The sequence below is a fragment of the Canis lupus genome, chromosome 6, assembly GCF_048164855.1.
Source record: "Canis lupus baileyi chromosome 6, mCanLup2.hap1, whole genome shotgun sequence".
In the NCBI taxonomy this organism is placed as follows: Eukaryota; Metazoa; Chordata; class Mammalia; order Carnivora; family Canidae; genus Canis; species Canis lupus.
In genome coordinates, this window is record NC_132843.1 from 5,352,806 (window position 1) to 5,376,513 (window position 23,708).

General features: G+C 42.6%; 1 long non-coding RNA gene across 1 annotated transcript in view; it reads right to left on the minus strand.

Annotated features, from left to right (window-relative positions):
- Positions 1-1,290: 1,290 nt before the first annotated feature.
- LOC140634627 (uncharacterized) overlaps positions 1,291-23,708 on the minus strand; it is a 35,964-nt gene continuing 13,546 nt past the window's right edge. The window contains exons 3-4 of the long non-coding RNA XR_012032037.1: positions 5,960-6,196; positions 1,291-1,384 (exon numbers count right to left, since the gene is read on the minus strand). This is a non-coding gene — a long non-coding RNA (uncharacterized lncRNA). The remainder of the gene's footprint in view (positions 1,385-5,959; positions 6,197-23,708) is intronic.

Consider the following 23,708-nt stretch of genomic DNA (forward strand, 5'->3'; position numbering starts at 1 on the left):
AGCTCCCAAAACAGCCAAAATGGGACTGGTTCCCAAACTTTCTCCTTCCTTGACAACCAGGAGAGAGGTCACTCAAAGAAGCAAAACACCCCATGCACCGATAACAAAGTGGCCTTAACTCTACTCCTTTTTCTATCAATCCAGAAAGGTCTCAAGCTAAAGAGACGTGTTCTTCAGGAACAATCATTCTTACAGATAAGAAAAGACCAATGTTCAGCATTTTTGTCTGAACACCTTTGTTGCCCACACCCCAGTCAATAGAAACAAGTTACCAGAGGTAGAAAGAGTCCTCTACAGCCTCTGTCTTGTGGATATTCCCCATGATGGATCAGCTGACTTTGGTGATGAGCTACATTAGCCAGGACAAAAATATGGGAAGAGAAGAGGTTTGGGGAAGACAACAGTAGCTTCATTTTTCATATAGAGACTGAGACATGACCCCCCCCCCAACCCCAGTAGAGTAGGAGCTGAGGACAGATCTCCAGGGAAAGGTCAGCCTTAAGAGACAGATGTGGAAGTCATGGACACATGGGATGGGACAACCCAGCTAGAGCTAGAGCTTCAGAAAGAAAGAGTACCAAGGCCAGAAGAAATTCTATTTAAGACAAGTCATCAGAGAGATAGAAGAATAGCAAAATTTCAAGGGAAGCAGTTCAGGGTGAGGTGATGAACAGTATCCAAAAGCATGGTTCAAGGATCCCATGGAGTCTTACAGCCAGGAGCAATCTCAGGGGAGCAGCAGGCATGATATCCACATTGAACAGTGAAGGGAAGGAATGAAGTGGATTCAGAGTGGCTGCCATATTTGGTAACAGAGGCAACATGTGGTCAACACTCAAATGTTTGTCATATATGTAAATGAGGGAATAAATACACACTTGGAAAGAAGCAATTAAAACTATTGTTACTGCTGAATTTATGACTGTCTATATTAAGAGTGGGAGGTGGGCATATTGACAATTGCTAATAAGTTACAGAAAAGCCTTGAGTTTTTATTTTTTAACTAGATGAACTCTGTTTATTGATACGACTATAAAGTTGCCTATGTTTGTAATGAATGCAGTAAATCAGATCATGAAGTACACTAGTAAGTGACTATTAGATACTCAGGCTTTGAAAATCTGATGATCTAAAGAAGACCTTGCTCTGACTCAAGTAAAGGTTTATTTTCCTCACCTAGCTAAAGACAGAGCAAATAGTCTAAATATTTTTGGGTTATCTTAAATGTTTAAGAATATGGATAGAAACAGAAAGGACAAAGACAATAAAAAGACCAACCATCTGAATTCTGGGCTGCTTTACCAGAGAATAATAAACTGAGAACCCTCCTTCAATCCTCCCACTTACCATAAGCTGAGCAGTGTGATGAACTCAACTCCATGCACTTGAGATAAAGAGAAAAGAAAAAAAAAGTTAGTAAATCTCCTACATTACACAATTTAAAAACTTCACATCATCCTTATACCTTACATTAGTTCAAGAGTGGGTCTCACTAATAACCTGAGAGTATCACTGGAAACACTAGAGTCAAGGCAGACAGAACCAGCATTCCACTATGGGGTCCTGGACACTTTTCTTGCTTCAAAAGGAGTTGGTGGCGGTGGTACATGGGCAATAGACCCTCCAAACTGGCCCTTCTCTATCCAACCTCAGTGTCTTGTTTCCACAAGTCTATCAATTTACTCCTCTTAAAATACAATTTCAGGGCAGCCTGGGTGGCTCAGTGGTTTAGCACCTGCCTTCAGCCCAGGGCATGATCCTGGAGTCCTGGGATCAAGTCCCATGTCAGGCTCCCTACATGGAGCCTGCTCCTCCCTCTGCCTGTGTCTCTGTCTCTGTCTGTCTATCTGTCTGTCTCTCTCTCTCTCTCAAGAATAAATAAAATCTTTTTAAAAATACAATTTCATCCTATTACTCTATATCTCAAAAGTTTTCAATGAATTTTTATTTCCATTTAAAAAACAATTCAAACTCCTCAGGCTAATTCCATGCTAGTTCAAGATTCCCTAGATCCTGGTCTTATCTGTCTTACGTGAATTCTGTAACCAAATTGACTTGCCATTGTCCCTCAGAAATAGACTCATGGTCCTGCCTCAGTGCCTTATCTCATGTGAGCCCCTCCCTGAAGTGTCTTTCTCCACTAAGGGCTTCCTGCTCACAGGAAGATGTATATTGAATTTAAGTTTCTTGGGGATGTAGGCTGAGCGTTAAATTCTTGTGTTTCCCACTGTGTGGTGTGGCGCTACTCACACAAAGGCTCAGAAAACACAACTGAAAAATGAGTAGAAGAGTGAATGGATAAAATAAAATCCAAAGTTGGAATGATTTTTGGAAAAAAAAATATGTACTCATTGGGATGCTTTTAACCTGCACTCAAACTTCCTTATGCAATAAAGAAATGTGCCATTTCTTATTATCACATGTAACTGGAAGTCCAGTAGGAGAAAGAGTATCAGAGCCAGCTGCTAAGGGACTCAGCACTGTCATCAGAAATGCAAGCCTGTCCTATCTCCCTGTCCTGCTTCCATCCTACTGGCTTCATCCTAAGCAGGTGACCCTGTGGCTACGAGATGGCCGCCAGCAGCAACGAGGGCCATGTGTGTTTTTGTTCGAATCTGGCGGGAGATAGCCCGCCTCCCTGTGCACATCCCAGGGGAGTGGCTTGGGCCAACCAGCTTGGACTACCTGAGGGGGAAGTCAGCAGTACTGAAAACATTGGACTGCCTTGGCTAGGTTTCTAATGAGACTAGATAGACACTCTTGCTAATAAGCAAGAGGAAGGGTGTTGGTAATTGATGCTCATTAGATAATCTAAGTCCTTAGCAGAGCTAGAAAGGAAATCACAATGCTCTTACATGCATTACCTCATCAAATCACAACACTGAGCTAAGCGTGATTGCTCCTACTTCACTGAAGAGGAAACTGAGGCACAGCAATATCTAGTGACTTGTTTCAGCTTACACAAGTCTCAAGCAATAGAGCCAAGATTTAAAACTTAGGTTCCAAATAACTTCATGGCTTACAATATGACCCAGCCGGGAGGCTGCAGAAAAATGCTACCCAAAACAACTCTATTGTTTACCAATGGCAGGAGCCAAGACAAATCAGAACCACCACCCCATCCACCCTGCCCTCCAATGAGCAAAAATAACAAAGCGTGACTTATTATTACTTGATATGCTTGAAATCAGGTAGTCAGATTGAAAATTAATCACAAAAAATAACTAAATGTGGACTCCAATAAAAAAAAAGCTAAATAGGTCCCAGGCACTATACTAAGCATGTCTTATGTATGCTTTCATTAAATATTCACAAAAATCCAATGAGGTCATATTATCCCCAATGTGCAGATTGAGAAAGTGAAACTCAAGGAGGTTAAGTAACTTGCCTAAGGTAGTCAGCCAACAGTAGGTAGAACTAAAATGTGAACCCTTCCTCTTAAAACCTATTCCGTATCCTTCCATACATTAATAATTCTTATATCTGTCATCTCTTACAGAAACTTGGGAAACTCATTCCTAATTTGCTTAGAATCCATGGAAACAGTGGGCCACAACCTCTGTTCTTTCCATCCTTCCAACACCTCTACTCCTGTCTCAGCAAAAGAAAAAGGAGACACCAGGTATAACCCCTTTGAACCAGGTAAACTTGTTGGAACACTTGCTTGGACCTCCAAAGTCCACATTCTCAAGGTAGGAGACATCACCTCTAACGGGGCACAAATTAATTCTTTGGCACCAAAGACATTTTCTATAATGGTTTGTGGCCTTCCGAAGTGCAATGCTACCCATCAAAAGCTTATTTTGCAGTATTTCATTTCTCTCAATAGGGAGAATTTTAATCTAATCTAATTTTCCTCCTCAGGAAGATGATAATGAAAAAAGTAATTGAGAATCCACTGGGAAATGAACTGAGATTGAGAATGGCCCCCAGGGGCCCCACCTGCACCCACATTCCTTCCCTGAAACTGGGTAGTGTTGGCTGCTAACCAACTAGAGTGTCTTTTCCGACCTTCTCAATTACTTGCAAGAATACAAATGTGTTCTTCACATACACATAAACCTATGTATAAGTGTTCCCAAAAAGGAAGAGTTTTCGAGAGTCCATTTGAAGAATTCTTAGTTAAATGCAGTCCAGCTGCTTTCTATCCTGCGGGACCCACCAATGGACACAGTGACTCTCTGAGAAGTGACCCTGGCACAGCCAAGAGTTTAGGGCACACTTTGGGAAATGCTGCTTCAGGCAAGTCACCAGCCCCAGGGCCTGCCCACACTCAGGATGAGATGGGAGCAAGAGAAACCCTTGCTGACTGCATTTATTTCCTTGCCTTCTGAATTCAGGACGGCCTGATGCTCAGCTCCGCTCTAACCAGGCCAAACCTCAGAAATAAGTGACACAATAGGAAAGCAGAGAGTGTTTTTTGTTTTTTTTTTTTTTAATCCTCATGGCAATCTATTCACAGCAGTGTAAACCATGCACCCCCCTCAAATACACACTCTGTTAGTACATTTTGAAGGGTTTCGGGGAAGTGTCAATGAGGATATGTGGATTGATTTATTCAGCAGGAACATAGTTACAGACAAGAAAGAAGGAAGAAGGGAAAGAAGCAAAACTGCCAGGAAATCCTCTTGCAAAGGGAACCTGCTGAAGAAGATGAGAAACAGAGACCAGAGAGATGGGGTAAATCCCCAAAGTTTCAGGGAGTTAGCAGCCAGGCTGAGCACACAGCCCCAAGAGCCAAGCCAGGCCACTCTCTGCCGACCCGCACTACATCTCACAGACAGGGGTTCTTTTAATGGCATGCACTAGAAGAAAATACTCCAGAACGGCGAAATTGCCAGAATGCCAGCAGCCTTTATAAGGATTTCCGTGCAGCCCATTTTCATTTCCTCCACGTGGTGGGCCCACCTCCTTTGTTCAGATTTCACCTGCACCACCCTAACCCGCAGACACTTGCTATAACATAGTGTTTCCAAGCTGGGATTTTGGAGGAGGCCTACAGGCTATCTTTGACCACTTCCTCCCTTTTCCCCTCTAAGCCCAGTTGGTATTTTCTGAGTGACACCCTAGCCTGGTGTCCACATGCATCTTTGACTGATGAAACAGATATGTCTCCAGCATGATTTTTTTATTCAGTCACTTAAATATACCTGTATTGGAGTCTTCCTGGCCAAGGATCCTAACGTCCCTTGTTTCAGAAATTGCACCCAAGGCTGCAAGAACTCCTAACTGCACAGCATCTTGCTTTATGTGGTGTTTTCCACTGACGTCTATAAAACTCAAAGTTTAGTTTCCATCTTTGGGACCATTAAGTATTTTCATCAGAGATTTTTATTTTACTTAGTGTTTGTGTTTGTTTTTTGGTTTTGGTTTTGTTTTGTTTTGTTTTGTTTTTGCTTAGTGCTTTCTTTAAAGAAAGTATTTTGCATGTGTGCTTGTATGCAAGGAAAGAGTTTTTGAATGATGTTTCTTTGATTATCTCACGTAATCAGCAACCCCCAATGTCACCCCAGAGCATCTTATGCATTGCTAAGCCATGTGTTTGCAATCGGCAGTTGCTCTTTGAGCCCAGCCAGCATATGTTTTTGGCTTTTGAATTCAATTTCAGCAACCTTGAGAAGGCACAACATTGCTAGGCAGGAATTTGAATGGCATTGGCTTAATTTGGATTCTATAGAAGCCAGACAACTGTCCACCCGTCTGTCTTCTCCAGGATGTCTACTCAGGATGTCCCTTTGCATGTGCACACCAGTCACTCACTTAGTCCTAGGCCTCTCAGTCTTGTACATATACAGTGAAAGGAGCAAAAAATGTCCACCGTCTGTTTGATGAAAAGCCTGCAGGGTGGGTCTGCATGAAAAACCCTGCACATTTATACACGATGAGGATAATGAATCCGGCAAGGGTTCTGCTGAGCTCTGGCTTTTAATTAGTCAGTGAAGCTTGATAAATTGCTCACCTCTTGGGCTGTATCTCCGTACCCTCAGACATCTGGAGGGAAACTGGAAGGGAAATGTTCTGCTCATTCCAAAGAGCCAGATGTGTGCCATCACGCGGAAGGAATGTCCAGATGCCGGACATCTCCACTGCATTCCTCCAAGCGAGCCTTTCCCGCAGACTTTTTGGAAGTCAGATGAAGAACTTCTTATTGAGGCTTACCCAGTGTGTTGTAGAGCACTTTCTGCCACTTCAAATCCTTTCAAAGAGATAGGGGTGTAAGTAAATAAACTCATTTTATTATGAGACTAAGGAATTATTTCTTTTTCAAATTATAATTCTATGTCCAAATAGACTTCGTTACCTAGATGGAGTGTGTTAGTGTTAACCAGAGTGTGTGTGTGTGTGTGTGTGTGTGTGTGTGTGTGTGTGTGTTGGCTAGAGCAGGGGTTTTCAAACAAAGCTGCCAGTCCTCGGGCAGTCCCAGTGGTGCAGCGGTTTAGTGCCTCCTGCAGCCCAGGTGTGATCCTGGGGACCCGGGATCAAGTCCCACATCAGGCTCCTTGCATGGAGCCTGCTTCTCCCTCTGCCTCTCTCTCTGTCTCTCTCTCTCTCTCTCTGTATGTGTGTGTGTGTGTCTCATGAATAAATAAATAAAATCTTTTTTAAAAAAAAAAAAAAGCTGCCAGTCCTCATTACATGAAAATCTTTCTAGAAATACAGATCCCTGTACCCAAACTGGACCTATTGAACTAAAGTCTCCAGGTTTGAAATTCAGAAACCAGTACTTTTTAAAAGCACCCAGTTGGTTCTATAGTCAGAGCACAGAGTGGCATTTGGGAACCAGAGAGTGAGGTACATATAAACTAATACTAATGGCCAACTTTCACTGAATTCCTACCATATGCCAGGGCACTGATCTATGTTTGACAGACACCTGACTTAGCTTTGACCAGCTCCATATCATGGAGGTACTCCAGTGTCTCCATTTTAAAATTGAAGAAATTGATGCTAAATCACAAAGCTGGCAAGTGGTGAGGCTGAACATCTAAGATCCTGGTCTGGAGCTGGAGGCTTGGTTCTTGTTAAATTACAAGCTCTTGCCTAGCCAAAGCAGACGTCATTCCCAGAACACTTCCCCTCAGCCCTGAAGTCTCCAGTTGATTAGAGCTGAATCGGGAGATTAATCTATCCTCTGATCTAGCCCAACCTGTTTGTTTTACAGATGAATAAACTTTGACTTAAAGAGAATAAGTTACTCTTCTGGGAACACCCAGATGAGAATGCAGATTTCCTGATTTTGTCAGAGTTCTTACAAAAGCACCACACTTCTGGTTTAGTAACTAAACTCTCTCTGATTTAAACATTAAAAAGTCCCCTTGCCCTGCAAAGATAGCCAAATATGATGGTGCTCAGGTAATTTCCTAAAAGTTCCAGGTGTAAGGATCTCGGCAACTAAGACCTTCTAGAATCCCATAGTGCACCCTTATAGGGCCCGGGTTTTGTTTGTTAGGGGTTCTAGATAAGAAGTCTTTCCAAATTCATCTTAGAAGTCTGCTTTAATGATCGCAGTTCCATGAGCATATATTTAGGGGTTTCAGGAATAAAAAAGTTTTAAAATGGTTGCCTCGTGGCATTTTGAAACTCCAGACACATGTTTCAACAGTTTTCCCTGAGTCCCCCAACTCACATGTTGCTTATTGCCAAACTTCAAGTTAATATGACTGCTTGAGATTTAGACCTCAACAATCCACCCACTGACATACACTGGAAGCTTCCTTTCTCCATCCCACACACAAGATTTCACTGTTGACATTATTACATAACTTTCCTCAAACTCAGATTGCCAAGACTGGTGTGTAGGACTTCTATCGTCTGCTAAGGTGGGGCCACAAATCTGTCTGGATTCACAGTTTTCTCTCAGCCTAAAAGTATACATTCAGACTCAGATCACTGAGATGGAAACTTCATGCTTAAAACTTCTACTGAGAGGAGTGCTAGTGTGTGTCTGCAGGGTAGCCAAGGTGGAAAAGGCAGACAGCTCAGTGATTGGCTTCCTGTTGTGCTCTCATGACAATGGCCAGATTTGCTGTCATTTCTTCAAGGATTTGGTGACTCTCTCTCCCTCTCTCTCAACCTCGATATCAAAGTCTTATTTATTAGAGAAATAAAACCTCACACAATTGTGGGAAAGCTAGGGAAATAGAGTCAAAAGAGGGAGTCATTAACCAGAAATGTGGAGGCATGGCACCAATAGACAAGTCAGCATTTGCCAGAGTTGCTGGGACCAGGCACATCCATCTACAGAGGTGGGATGGCAGAGAAGAGCCAGTGGAGAAGCCTGTGGAAGGGAGGCCTGGCTTGCTGGTGGCCAGCAGGGCCAACTGCCAGAAAGACGAGCTGAACATGGAGTGAGGCAAAGCAAGGACAAGGTTGCCCACTAGCAATAGTCTGACAGACTCTCATGGAGGAACGGAAAGAATAGCCCGGAACCCACTTGTGTCTCTACGTTTGTCTCTCATTACATCTAACCACAACCATCTTCAGAAAGTATTGGCTGCTGTTTTCTTTCCATCTTTCAAACGTCATGCAATTCCTCCTTGAGTGGATCTAACTCACACCCACACACTGATTCTTGGGAACATAGTTCCAGCTTAGGTAAGTTGACACAGTACAGAATCACCACAGTCCACCCCTTTTCCCCAAGACATCCACATACAACTTTTGAAAACATTTTTATTCCCGAGTAAGAGTGATAGCAAAAGAATGTTTTCACCCAACATGGTGCAACTACCATCACACAACCAGAGACATACTAAGTCTCACCCTAAAACAACATACAAAAGCCCATGTGTTACTTCATCCATCTTTGGACGGCCATGTCATCCAAAACCATTTCTAAACTAAGACTGAAGGTTTTTTTTTTTCTCAGTAAACCAGTCATAAGGAACCCCAGTGATGCCATAAGTGGAGGCTGAGAGAGAGGAGGCAATATAGCAGGACTAGGAGCCGTGAGAATCTGAGCCACTAGTTTGTAGAACTTATATGCGTCTTTAGGACCTGCCCACACCTGGTATTGTACATCTTACTTCCACCTGATGACAGAAGGCTGTCCCTGCCAAACTTTATGGCTTGACCTGTCAGAAAACCCTCAGTTCACAATGGGCAGTACAGATTCCACGGTCAAGTGTTCAGTCTCTGCTCTATACAGATATAGGGATTCAGTCTCCATGGCCTTGTAAGGAGCCAAAAGCTATTTTTCAAATGAATAGTTATCAAAGTCTTGGTATAGCATCCATGTGTCAGAGACACATCGGGTGTCATAAAAATCCTTTATTCCCAGGCCAAAGTGACAGCACAGTTTGCAAAGCCACCTGCCACAGAGCCTTCTTTTGTTATGGGACTCACTCAAAACTGACAACAAATTATTCAGATGACATGATCAAATGAAGTGCATGCTGCCTTCTAGATCCAAAATGGCCTGCTAGACTTTGTGTTGTCTTCTTAGTGGAGGAAATGCTAGATGCAGAAAGTTCTCTATCAGCATGTTTTAAAGCATTGAACCTCTAGAAATTTTCACCGAGATAAAAGCTCCTAAATTTTTGTGGGATCTATATTCACCTCTGTTACACGTATGTCTTATCAAAGTGTCTAGGTCAGTTTCCTCCAACTCACTTCTTGCTCACTATGTCCAATCAGCATGATATCATCAATGGTCATCAGTGTAGTAGATCAGTATGATGTCCCATGGGATAGAGGGACAAGCAAGAGCCCTGCGGATTAGGTTATGACAGAGGACTAAAGATGAGTTTGATCAGTGAAGGTACATTGCCAGCCCTGCCTGCTAAAGGCACACTGCTTCTGATAACCTTTACTAACACACACAGAGGGGAAGAGGCATCTGCAAGCTTGATAACTACATGCCAGATGCTAGAGGATATGAAAAATGTACACATCTGGAAAAGGAACTGCAGTTGGAATCACTACCTGATTGAGGGTACAATGATGCACTGTGGGTTCCTAAAATCCATCTGTCTTCTTCACAGGCCAAAGAGGCAAGGTAAATGGATATAAGCATAGGACAGGTCGAGAGACATCCTTGGCCCACTGTGAAATGGACCTGAGTCAAAACCCTATTAACCACTTGACCACAATAATCTGCTACTCTGGCTGATGGGCCATTTTGAGTCCCTAGAAGATGGTGTCACCTCACAGCCAGTCTCACTAATTCCCCTTCCTTAACAACAGTCACCTGCAAAATGGCAGCACTTCCTCTAGAGAAGGCCAAGGAGATTTACAGTATACACTTGTGGTTATGCTTTAGGGTCAGCCTCACTACAGACGAGCAGTCACAGCTTTGCATGCTCAAATGGTAGGCACCCTCCCCATGCTGATGGACTCTTGCACAAACTTGTCCTCTACACACCGAGGACACCTTCTGCTAGGCCTCACAACCCCTGCAGCACCCCTTATTTGGGGGATCTATGTCTCTGCGGCAACCCAGAGGGAAAAAGGCGGCTGCCTCAACTCTGCACCTACCTTATGAGAACATGAGCCCCTAATGAGATCCTTTGCATATAAATCTGTTTGCACCTTAGTAAAAAAAAAAAAAAAAAAGAGGCATTTATAGGTATACTTGTAGGTATTTATAATACTATTACCTATAAGTAATAAAAATACTTATAGGTATTTATAACAACTATAAGTCAGGTATTATAAATCCCTCCTGAGTTCATTTCCTAGGCCTGTTGGAATTACTGGCAAACTAGGTGGCTTAAAACAACAGAAATTTAATTTCTCATAGTCCTAGAGGCTAGAAGCTAGAAATCAAAGTGTCAGCCAGGCCGGGCTCCCTCTGAAGGCTCTAAGGCAGGCTCCCCCCTTGCCTCTCCGGCCTCTGGTGACCCCAGGCATTCTCTAGCTCATAGTGGCATCACGCCAAAGCTTTCTCCATTGTACATGACCTTCTTCTCTAGGTGCATCTCTGCATCTCCTCACCTCTTTTTATAAGGACCCCAGTCATTGGACCTAGGGCCCACCCCACTATAGCACAAATTCAGCTAATTACTTCTGCAAGGACCCTGATTCCAGATAAGATCTTATCCTCTGGCTCAGGGTAACCATCAATTTGGTGGGGTTGTCGGAGGGACACTCGTTAATCCCACAAGCTCTCTAAGAGTATTTCTCAACCCTAACTGCCTTGCAAGCACTTGGTGGCTCCTGTAGACTCAGGCAGCGCAGGTCCCCATCCCACCTCCTGAGATCCTGCTTTAGTCTTGCTAGGATGGAATCCAGGTATCAGAACTTTTGTAAGCTCTTCAGGGGAGTTTTACTGACTGTAGCCCAGTGGCCCCCATGGTGTATGACCCTTTCCAGCCATCCTAGATCTAAGGACAACCAAGGTCTCTGCCCACCTTAAAGTCCGGCTCCCAATCACCGCTGACAGCCACCTGGCTAGCCCAGAGGGATTCTGCAAGGCCTACAGTCACCATTCAAACTTTTGCCTAAAACTAAAAACACAGGACATTGCACCCCCATGGTCAGACTTAGGCCCCCTCAGGTCTACTGCATTCTGGCACCATGTTTACTTTGGGCATCTACTCTATGTTGTTCCCTGAAATACTCCAGGCAGCATATTTCCAGGAGGTGATGGCACTTCCTTAGCTGACATCTTTGCCACACAATGCACCCAATGTGCACAGTAACCTCAGAAAACATAGCCCCTCTTACTCCTGATGCTCCCCCAGGAGAGCATCTCTTGTAGGTTAGGATGTCCCTGGGGGGTGGAACAGGACCATTTGTATTCTTTCCTATCCCCAGTCCCCAGCCTTCAGGCCCACCTTCCTCCCTCCCAATATGCACACACGTACCTAAGTTCCCTTTGGCTTAGCCTATGCAATGGCCCCACGTTCCTGCCTCCCCTGGTGTTTGCACATCATCCCTAGCCCAATGTTGTGGCAATTAAGCTTCATAGATTAAATAAATCTACATTTACTTCAACCCTGAATGCTCATAAAACCAGGAATCTTCCATTTTAGAGTTGCCCCCAAATGGGCTTTCTAAATCAGAGCCTTGTTCACCAAAGGACTGCTCTGACTCTGCATGCCTTCTTGTTGGGCCTGGTTATTGTGTCTTCTCTCGATGCCACTACTTTTGACTGAGCAGCAGGGAGGTAGGACCAGCTTGTCCAGTGATTGGCAGATGACAGTACATTGTTCCCAACACTTCCTAGAATGATCAGCTAATTCTGACATGTTTCGTATCAGATAATAAAATGAATAATCATGTCATATAATATATAATATCATAAAAATAAACTATGTTTTGCATCACCTAGTAGGCCATAGAAAATTCCCATTTATAAGGATATTATCTTTATAAAACAAATCATTCGATTCACAGTAAATTGCTGAGACTTCTCTCCATTTTTCTTTCTTCCATGTCAGTGAAATTCCATCTCTCTCTCTCTCTCTCTTGCTCTCGCTCTCGCTCTTTCTCTCTCTCTCTTCCTGTTTTCCACTCTGCTCCCATTCCACTTGATGTTTCCATCCCTGATGGTTTTCCTTCAAACTCTGCTTGGGGTATTAATATCTTTGTGGTGAGAAGCACATATGCTATTCCTGGAAAACTATATATAAAGCAAAGGAAGCTAATCAAATGCCCAGAAAAGGACACAAAGAAACCTTGCCCAAGTGTTTTCCCCCGAGGCCATTGAAAGCTTTCCTGCTGCTTCCTTCCATGCCACCTGGAAGGGAGCTCTGGCAGGAAAAGACCGTTCTCTACTCCCTACTGGAGATGGAGCATGCAAACACCACTCAGTTCTAGGTTTGCCTCCAGGCAATGGCTAAAAATCAGAAGAAAGCACAAACCCTTAGGCTCGCAGATGCCCTGGGGCATCATTGACAGCACTGGCAGGAACTCCTGTACCTGAAGAACCAAAGTTCCAGAGGAAGCCTGAATGAGAATGGAAGGAGTCAGGTGACCTGGTCAGCCAGGATGACACTCCCCTCCCTGTGCCTCAGTTAACCCATATGTAACAGTAGAGGATTCAGATTTAGTGAACTGTCATATCCCTCAAGATCTAATGATCTGAAATGCCGAGATGATGCAAACTGCCAACAAGGATGAGCAATGCCTGGCTTTTGTGCTAACCATTTGACTAAATTGGTGACATATATTTAGTAAAAAATGTCTCAGTGACTTTCGTCCACATCTAAAAGATCTGCATGGGACACCTGTGTGGCTCAGTGGTTGAGCATCTGCCTTCAGGGAGGGTCATGATCCGGGGGTCCCGGGATCAAGTCCCACATCAGGATACCCAGAGGGAGCCAGCTTCTCCCTCTGCCTGTGTCTCTGCCTCTCTCTGTGTGTCTCTAATGAATAAATAAATAAAATCCTTAAAAATAAATAAAAATAAAAGATTTGCATCAATAGGAAGTTTGTGCTTACCTGTAAATGCTTCACTCAGTGCCCTTCCCACAGGGGCTTACCAGTACGAGCAACCGTCCAGTGTCCACTCGTTACTCCTTAACCCAGCTCTGCTTTTTTTTATCTCTGGAGTCAGTTCCCAGTTGCTATTTGTCCTATTGGAAATAAGGTCACCCCATAAGAGCTAAACTATGACATAAATACTTAAAGGGGGGCAGCCCCAGTGGCTCAGCGGTTTAGCACCACCTTCAGCCCAGGGCGTGATCCTGGAGTCCCGGGATCGAGTGCTACCTCAGGCTCCCTGCATGGAGCCTGCTTCTCCCTCTGCCTGTGTCTCTGCCTCTCTGCGTATGTGTGTGCGTGTGTGTGTCTGTCATGAATAAATAAATAAAATCTTTTTAAAAATAAGAAATAGGGGATCCCTGGGTGGCCCAGCAGTTTAGTGCCTGCCTTCAGCCCAGGGCGTGATCCTGGAGACCCGGGATCAAGTCCCACATCGGGCTCCCTGCATGGAGCCTGCTTCTCCCTCTGCCTGTGTCTCTGCCTCTCTCTCTCTCTCTCTCTCTCTCTCTGTATGTGTCTCTCATGAATAAATAAATAATATCTTTAAAAAAAAAACTTAAAGGACCCACAGAAGAGACGTGTTACCTTACATACAAGAATAATGGAAAGAACGCCACCTCCTTTGTTTAGGAATGCTGGAAGTCCACCTTCCCCAGCCTCCCTAAAGTTGGGTTTGAACCACATGCCTGAGTCCACTTTACAAGCACATGAGCAGGAGTAATGCCACTCTGGGACCAAGGCATTGAGGAGCAGGAGTGCCTTCTCCACACACGCTGGCATCTGCACAGTTGGTAGCAGAGAACTCCCAGATGGCAGAGTCGTAGCTGGAATCTTTGTGGGCCCTTCGGTCCCCATTGGACAAGAGTCTCTAAGAGAGATGTCTAATCTCCTTGGAATGTGGTGTGAGGGAGAAATCAACTGGTTTGTGTTAAGCCACTGACATGGGAGGGTCTGTAACTCCAGCAAAGCCTACCCTATCCTGGCACTTCGACGGGTCCATCCCAAAGTTAGAGAATTAGTTCCAAAGACTGTGAGCCACAGCTCTACCCAGCACTGGACTGAAAGGGGTGTGGGGGCTTTCGTCCTCAGGAGGGTTTCTGCCCTACTCCTACCCCAGCAAAGTCTTCCATGAGGTGGAAACAAATAAGGTTATTCAGTCAACTTGTTGAACTATCTGAAATGATTAAGTTACCAGTTCAATCCCAGCCCCTTGTTCTTATCCACCACTCACCAAAAAATCTTCTAATTATGATTTGAAAGTCAATGTGGTTTTGTTGACAGGTAGAGGATATCACATCAGACAAATTTTGAGTTAAAATATTCCTGTGACAGGGCAGCCCGGGTGGCTCAGTGGTTTAGCGCTGCCTTCAGTCCAGGGCATGATCCCGGACACCTGGGATCGAGTCCCATGTTGGGCTCCCTTGCATGGAGCCTGCTTCTCCCTCTGCCTGTGTCTCTATGGATAAACTAAAAAATATATTCCTGTGACAGAGTCAAATTTATAGCCCTTTGCTTGGGAAATGTCCCTGCCCAGAGGCCAGGCTGAAGGGCAAACTTAGGTAGCCATGTTCTGAACCCTGGGTTTTCCAAACCATAGTCCAGCTTCTGTTTCATTCATTCACTCAACAAGTATTTATTAAGCACCTACTATATGCCTGTTACAGACACTGGGGATAGAGCAGTGAAGAAGCAAACTCCCTATTCTCATGAATATTATATTCTAGAGGGTAAAAAGCAGTTGCTACATATGAAAATAGATAAAATAGAAAACATATGGATATAAATACTCAGAAGAAAAAGAAAGTAGGGTAGGAAGGATAAGGGCATAACACGGGAAAAAGGGGGGATTGTCACTTCTATGTCTCAAGGGAAACGTTTCTCTAGTGAGCTGACATTTGAGCAAAACATGAAAGAAATTTGGGAGATGGCTGTGTAGGCATTCCTCAGAGCCAGGGGAAGGTGATGATTGTGAAAGGAACAACGATTCAAAAATTTTCAGGTAACACAAACTTGTTTGGTGAAGAAACCTCAGGAAGCCGAGGGCGGGGGGAAGGGAGGTGGGGGGCCAGGAGATGAACAGTGGAATGATAATATGAATGAAGATCAGTGAGAAACAGGGGGACAGAACACATAGACTCATGTAAGCATGGTAAGGACTCTGACTATGAGTAGAATGGGAAGTCATTTCAAGGTTGGAGCAGAAGAGTGGCATTGACTTAGATTTTAAAAACGAGAGATCTGAGGGAAGGGAAAGATGGCAGAAGAGTAGGGGTCCTCAATTCACCTGGTCCCACCAACTTACCTAGATAACTTTCAAAACATCCTGAACACCTACGAGTTTGACCTGAGATTTAAAGAGAGAACAGCCGGAATGCTACAAAGAGAAAAGTTTTTGCTTCTAACAAGGTAGGAAGATGAAAAAATTTAAATAAAAAAGAATAAAGTGGGGGAGGAGAACCGTGACTAGCAGAGCTAAAGTGAAGCAGTGAGAGCCTCTGGGACAGGAAAGCCCAGCCTTGGAGAAGCGAGAACTTTAAAAATCCATGCCAGAGTTTTCCCTGATTGAAAAGTACTCACCAGCGGTTAGGCAGGCCAGCTCCAGAGCTCCCTTTACCCTAGATCCCAGCAATGGAAGGAGGTGGCTGAGCCCTATTCCCTTCGGGAGAGGTGGTCCCTGGGAACGTGGGTCCAGCGGCACAGGAACCCAATCCCAGGGCACTGAATAGACAAAGCCAGCGATCCTGCATTCCCCCTGAGACAGGCAGAAGGAGGCCACAGGACAACAAGGACTCTCCTGCTGCTGGCTGCCCCCAAGCTGTGCAGATCAGCACACCCACGCCACCCCAGGAACATCTAGGCCAGTGTGGACTAGTGGAGACTAGTGGACTAGAGGAGACTGTGGATAGTTACCCACAGGAAGCTAACTCCAGAGCTGGAGACCTGGCCACCACTCTTGTTATTTTTCCTCATTGTTTCACCTTGTGCCTGGGATGGGCCGGGGTCACCAGGGAACAGAGGCCCCACGGGGTAAACAGCTCACACTCCGCCCAGGTACACACACATGAGAATCAGCACAGCAGGCCCCTCCCTGAGAAGACCAGCTGGAAGAACAGGGGAAGAGCAAGTTCTCCACCAAGCAGAGCTGGAAAGCTCTAGGACTGAGGGAAAATAGTATATAGAACTAGAGGGTCCTTTTTTTCTTTCTTTTTCTTTTTTCCTTTTTTCCATTATGACTCTTTTTATATCAGACTAAAATTTCCAATATCTTTTCTCTTTTCCCACCTTAACTACAATATTTTACCAGTTCTTCAATTTTAAGACTTTTCCTTTTTGACTTTCATATTTCTACAATTACATGTCTTAGATATATTTTACACTTCTGGATTCCCTTCAATGTATTCAATTTAATTTTGGTAGATATACGAGATAGGTATTGTTTTTTGTTTTTTCTGCCTCGTTTTGTTTTACAAAGGTGGAAGTTTGTACCTTCTAAAACACAACCAGCATACATCCAGAACCAAGTGAAATACTGTGTTGGTTCATTCTGTGAGATTATGTTCTCTCTTCATTCCTATTCTGCCCACCTCTTTTATCTTGTTTATGTTTTTCTGGTCAATGTTGGGGCTTTCTATAAGTATTGCTGGTTTATATAAATTTGGGACTGAGTATCTTCTAACATATGGAACAAAATACACTCAGAACCAAGAAGATCACCCTCTAGGACCCCTCAGGTAGACTACATTCTCTCTCCACACCACTTCCTCACCACCACCATCCCCCACCCCGTTTTTTTTTCCTCTTTTCTTTGCCTTTTTTTTTCACTTTTTATTTTACCTTCTTTGTTTTTGGTTTTTGGCTTTTTATTTGTACTACTTTTTTAAAATTTGTTTTTCACTTTAATGGTCCCTTTATTTTATTTTGTTCTGTTCTTATTTTCTTTTATTTTCTGGTCTCTGACCTCTTCAGAATTACCTAGGGTGGATTTTACTTAGGTCGTGGTTGATATATTTGACTCAGCCCGCCCATACAGCCACTTAGCAATGGACAAAATGACTAGAAGGAAGAATTCACCACAAAAAAAAAAAGAACTGGAAACAATACTCTCTGCCACAGAGTTACAGAATTTGGATTTAAATATGATGTCAGAAATTCAATTCAGAAGCTGCTAGTGGCTCTGGAAAAAATCATAAAGAGACTAGAGACTTTGTTACTGCAAAATTGAGATCTAATCAGGCCAAAATTAAAAATAAATTAAATAAGATGCAATCCAAACTGGAGGTCCTAACTGCTAGGGTTAATGAGGTGGAAGACAGAGTGAGGGACATAGAAGACAAGTTGATGGTAAGGAAGGAAGCTGAGGATAAAAGAGAAAAACAGTTAAGAGACCATGAGGAAAGGCTTAGGGAAATAAATGATAGCCTCAGAAGGAAGGATATATGTCTAATTAGGATTCCAGAAGAGGCTGAGAGAGAAGAACTCAAAGTTTATTTGAACTAATCATAGGTGAGAACTTCCCAAATATGAGGAAGGAAACAGGCATTCAGATCCAACAAATAGAGAGGACCCCCCCAAAAAATCAACAAAAACTGTTCAATACCTCGATATTTAATAGTGAAACTTGCAAATTTAAAAGATAAAGAGAAAATCCTGAAGGCAGCAAGAGACAAGAGATTCTTAACTTATATGGGGAGAAATATCAGATTAACAGCAGACCTCCCCACAGAGACCTGAAAGGCCAGAAAGGGCTGGCAGGATATATTCAGTGCCCTAAAGGAGAAGAACATGCTGCCAAAAATACTTTATCCAGCAAGGCTCTCATTCAGAATAGAAGGAGAGATAAAGAGCTTCCAAGATAGGCAGAAACTGAAAGAATATGTGACCACCAAACTGGCTCTGCAAGAAATGTTAAGGGGGACCCTGTAAAAGAAAGAGGGAGCCCAAAGAAACAATTTAAAAAATAGGGACTAAACAGGTAATATGATGACACTAAATTCATATCTTTCAATAGTTATTCTGAACATGAATCAACTAAATGATACCATCAAAAGATGCAAGGTTTCAGACTGAATAAAAAATCTATTTGCTGTCTACAAGAGACTCATTTTAGACCTAAGGACACCTTCAGCCTGAAAATAAAAGGGTAGAGAACCATTTACCATTTAAACGGTCCTCAAAAGAAAGCCGGGGTAGCAATCCTCATATCAGATAAATTAAAGTTTATCCCAAAGACTGTAGTAAGAGATGAAAAGGGACACTATATCATACTTAAAGGGTCTATCCAACAAGAGGACCTAACAATAATGAATATTTATGCCCCTAATGTGGGAGCTGCCAAGTATATCAAGCAATTAACCAAAGTAAAGAGATACTTAGATAATAATACACTAATAGTAGGAGACTTCAACACGGCACTTTCAGCAAATGACAGATATTCTAAGCAGAACATCACCAAAGAAACAAGAGCCTTGAATGATACACTGGACCAAATAGACTTCACAGATATACACAGAATTTTCCATCTGAACACAACTGAATACACATTCTTCTCAAGTGCACATGGAACTTTCTCCAGAATAGACCACATACTGGGTCACAAATCAAGTCTCAACACATACCAAAAGACTGGGATTATCCCCTGCATATTTTCAGATGACAATGCTTTAAAACTGGAGCTCAATCACAAGAAGAAATTTGGAAGAAACTGAAACACATGAAAGTTGAAGAGCACCCTACTAAAAGATGAATGAGTCAACCAGTAAATTAGAGAAGAATTTTAAAAATTCATGGAAACTAATGAAAATGAAGATACAACCATTCAAAAACTTTGGGATACAGCAGAAGTGGTCCTAAGAGGGAAATACACTGCAATACAAGCCTCCCTCAAAAAAATTGGAAAAAACTCAAATACACAAGCTAACCTCACACCTGAAGGGATTGGAGAAAGAACAGCAAGTAAAATTTACACCAGGCAGAAGGGAAATAATAAAGATTTGAGCAGAACTCAATGAAATAGAGACCAGAATTGTAGAACAGATTAAAAAATCCAGGAGTTGGTCCTTTGAAAGAATTAATAAGATGGATAAACCATTATCCAGCCTTATTAAAAAGAAAAAAGACTCAAATTAATAAAACCACTAATGAAAGAGGAGAGATAACAACCAATACCAAGGAAATACAAAAAATTTTAAAAACATATTATGAGCAGCTATATGCCAACAAATTAAGCAATCTAGAAGAAACGGATGTGTTTCTGGAATACCATAAATTACCAAAACTGGAACAGGAAGAAATAGAAAACCTGAACAGACACCTGCACCCCAATGTTTAAAGCAGCAATGTCCACAAAAGCCAAACTGTGGAAGGAGCCTCAGTGTCCATTGACAGATGAATGGATAAAGAATATGTGGTCTATGTATACAATGGAATATTACTCAGCCATGAAAAATGACAAATACCCACCATTTGCTCCAAAGTGGATAGAACTGGAGGATATTATGCTGAGTGAAGTAAGTCAATTGGAGAAGGACAAAGATTATATGGTCTCATTCATTTGGAGAATATAAAAAATAGTGAAAGGGAATAAAGGGGAAAGGAGAGAAAATGCGTGTAAAATATCAGTGAGGGTGACAGAACATGAGAGACACCTAACTCTGGGAAACGAACAAGGGGTTGTGGAAAGGGAGGTGGGCAGGGGGTTGGGGTGACTGGGTAACAGGCACTGAGGGGGGCACCTGATGGGATGAGCACTGGGTATTATGCTATATGTTGGCAAATCAAACTCCAACTAAAAAATATACAAAAATAAATGAATAAATAAAAACCAAAAAGTCTTTGTCCAATTATATATTACCTTGTGATCTTTGTGTAACAAATAAATGAGACTTCTCTAAAGAAAAAAAGGAAGAAGAAGAAGAAGAAGAAGAAGAAGAAGAAAGATAGAAAAGAAAAAAAAAAACCTGAACAGGACAATAACCAGCAAGGAAATTGAAGCAGTCATCAAAAACCTCCCAAGACACAAAAGTCCAGGGCCAGATGGCTTCTCAGGGGAATTCTATAGTATGTTTCAAGAAGAAATAATACCTATTCTACTAAAGCTGTTTCAAAGGATAGAAAGGGATGGAATAATTCCAAAATTGTCTTATGAGGCTAGCATTACCTTGATTCCAAAACCAGACAAAGACCCCACCAAAAAGGAGAATTATAGACCAACATCCCTGATGAACATGGATGCAAAAATTCTCACCAAGATACTAGCCAATAGGATCCAACAGTACCTTAAGAGGATTAGTCACCATGACCAAGTGGGATTTATCTCCGGGATGCAAGGGTGGTTCTACACTCGTAAAGCAATCAATGTGATAGATCACATCAACAAGAGAAGAAAAAAAAAACAAGAACCATATGATCCTCTTAATAGATGCAGAGAAAGCATTTGACAAAATACAGCCTCCATTCCTGATCAAAACTCTTCAGAGTGTAGGGATAGAGGGAACATTCCTCAACATCTTAAAAGCCATCTACGAAAAACCCACAGCAAATATCATTCTCAATGGGGAAGCACTGGGAGCCTTTCCCCTAAGATCAGGAACAAGACAGGGATGTCCACTCTCACCACTGCTATTCAACATAGTACTGGAAGTCCTAGCCTCAGCAATCAGACAACAAAAAAGAAATAAAAGGCATTCAAATTAGCATAGAAGAAGTCAAACTCTCCCTCTTCTCAGATGACATGATACTATATATAGAAAACCCAAAAGACTCCACCCCAAGATTGCTAGGACTCATACAACAATTCAGCAGTGTGGCAAGATACAAAACCAATGCCCAGAAGTCAGTGGCATTTCTATACACTAACAATGAGACTGAAGAAAGAGAAATTAAGGAGTCAATCCCATTTACAATGGCACCCAAAAGCATAAGATACCTAGGAATAAACCTAACCAAAGAGGTAAAGGATCTATACCCTAAAAATTACAGAACACTTCTGAAAGAAATTGAGGAAGACACAAAGAGATGGAAAAACATTTCATGCTTATGGATTGGAAAAATAAATATTGTGAAAATGTCTATGCTACCCAGGGCAACTTACATGTTCAATGCAATTCCTGTCAAAATACCATGACCTTTCTTCACAGAGTTGGAACAAATAATCTTAAGATTTGTGTGGAATCAGAAAAGACCCCGAATAGCCAGGGGAATATTCAAAAAGAATAAACCAATGCTGGGATCATCACAATGCTGGATTTCAAGCTGTATTACAAAGATGTCATCATCAAGACATCTTGTGCCTTGTGGTACTGGCACAAAAACAGACACATAGATAAATGGAGCAGAATAGAGAACCCAGAAATGGGTCCTCAACTCTATGATCAACTAATATTTGACAAAGCAGGAAAGACTATCCACTGGAAAAAAAGGACAGTCTCTTCAATAAATGGTGCTGGGATAATTGGATAGCTATGTGGAGAAGAATGAAACTAGACCATTCTCTTGCACCAGACACAAAGATAAACTCAAAATGGTCGAAAGATCTAAATGTGAGACAAGAATCCATCAAAATCCTAGAGGAGAACACAGGCAACTTCCCTTTTTGAACTTGGCCACAGCAACTTCTTGCAAGATACAGCTATGAAGGCAAGGGAAACAAAAGCCAAAATGAACTATTGGGACTTAATCAAGATAAAAAGCTTGTGCATAGCAAAAGAAACAGTCAACAAAACTAAATGACAACCTACAGAATAAGGGAAGATATTTACAAATGACGTATCAGATAAAGGACTGGTATTCAAGATCTATAAAGAATTTATTAAACTCAACAGCAAAGAAACAAACAATCCAATCATGAAATGGGCAAAAGACAGGAACAGAAATTTCACCAAGGAAGACATAGACATGGTCAACAAGCACATGAGAAAATGCTCCACATCACTTGCCATCAGGAAAATGCAAATCAAAACCAGAATGAGCTACCACCTCACACCAGTGAGAATTTACAAGACAGGAAACAACAAATGTTGGAGAGGATGTGGAGAAAGGGGAACCCTCTTGCACTGTTGGTGGGAATGTGAACTGGTGCAGCCACTCTGGTTACTCTATGACCCAGCAACTACACTACTGAGGATTTACCCCAAAGATACAGATGCAATGAAAAACCAAGGCACCTGCACCCCGATGTTTCTAGCAGCAATGTCCACAACAGCCAAACTGTGGAAGGAGCCTCTGTGTCCACTGAAAGATGAATGGATAAAGAAGATGCGGTCTCTATGTACAATGGAATATTACTCAGCCATCAGAAAGGACGAATACCTACCATTTGCTTCGACATGGATGGAACTGGAGGATATTATGCTGAGTCAAGTAAGCCAATCGGAGAAGGACAATCATCACATGGTTTCACTAATACAGGAATATAAGAAATAGTGAAAGGAATTATAAGGGAAAGGAGGGGAACTGAGTGGGGAAAATTAGAGAGGGTGAGAAACCATGAGAAACTCCTAACTCTGGGAAACAAACAAAGGGTTGCAGAAGGGGAGGTGAGTGGGGAGTTGAGGTAACTGGGTGACAGTCACTGAGGAGAGCACCTGATGGGATGAGCACTGGGTGTTATACTATATGTTGGCAAATTGAACTTCAATAAAAACAAATGGGAAAAAAAAGGAGAGATCTGGTTGCTCCGGTGAGGGGAGACAGTAGGAGAAATGTGTAGAAGCAAGGAGAAATCTATTGAGAAGTCATTGTAATAATTCAGGTGAGAGATAATGGTGGCTCTCAGGGTCTATGGCATAACTCATCAAATTTTCTTAGGGATCTGAATAGATCATAGCAGGAGAACGAATCAGGGAGCTTCAGGGAGCCACTGAGAACGCATGAAGCCAATAGCCTCCAAGCCCCAGTGCACAAACAGCCTCCCCTGGCCCCTAACCCCAGACCAGACTGCTGACCTGACCTCCTTCTACCAATAGCCTCACCTCTGGGGTGCTGACTCTGTGTGTGTAGATATATAAAAACTTGCCTCAGTCAGCTGTATCAGTCAGTTGATGCAGCATAACAAACCATCCCAGAATGCAGTGGCAAATAATACTATGCTTTCATTCTCAAAATCAAAGATCTATGGTAAGCTGAGGAAATTCTGCTCTGGGCTACAGTCTCCCGGTCAGCTGCAGAAGCTCTGTTCCATGTGGTCATTCTGCAGCCTAGCCTGGAGACATAGCAGCTACCTAATTAAATTTTTTTCCATGCAGAAGTTGGAAGCTCCCAGAGGAGTAAATAGAATCATGAAA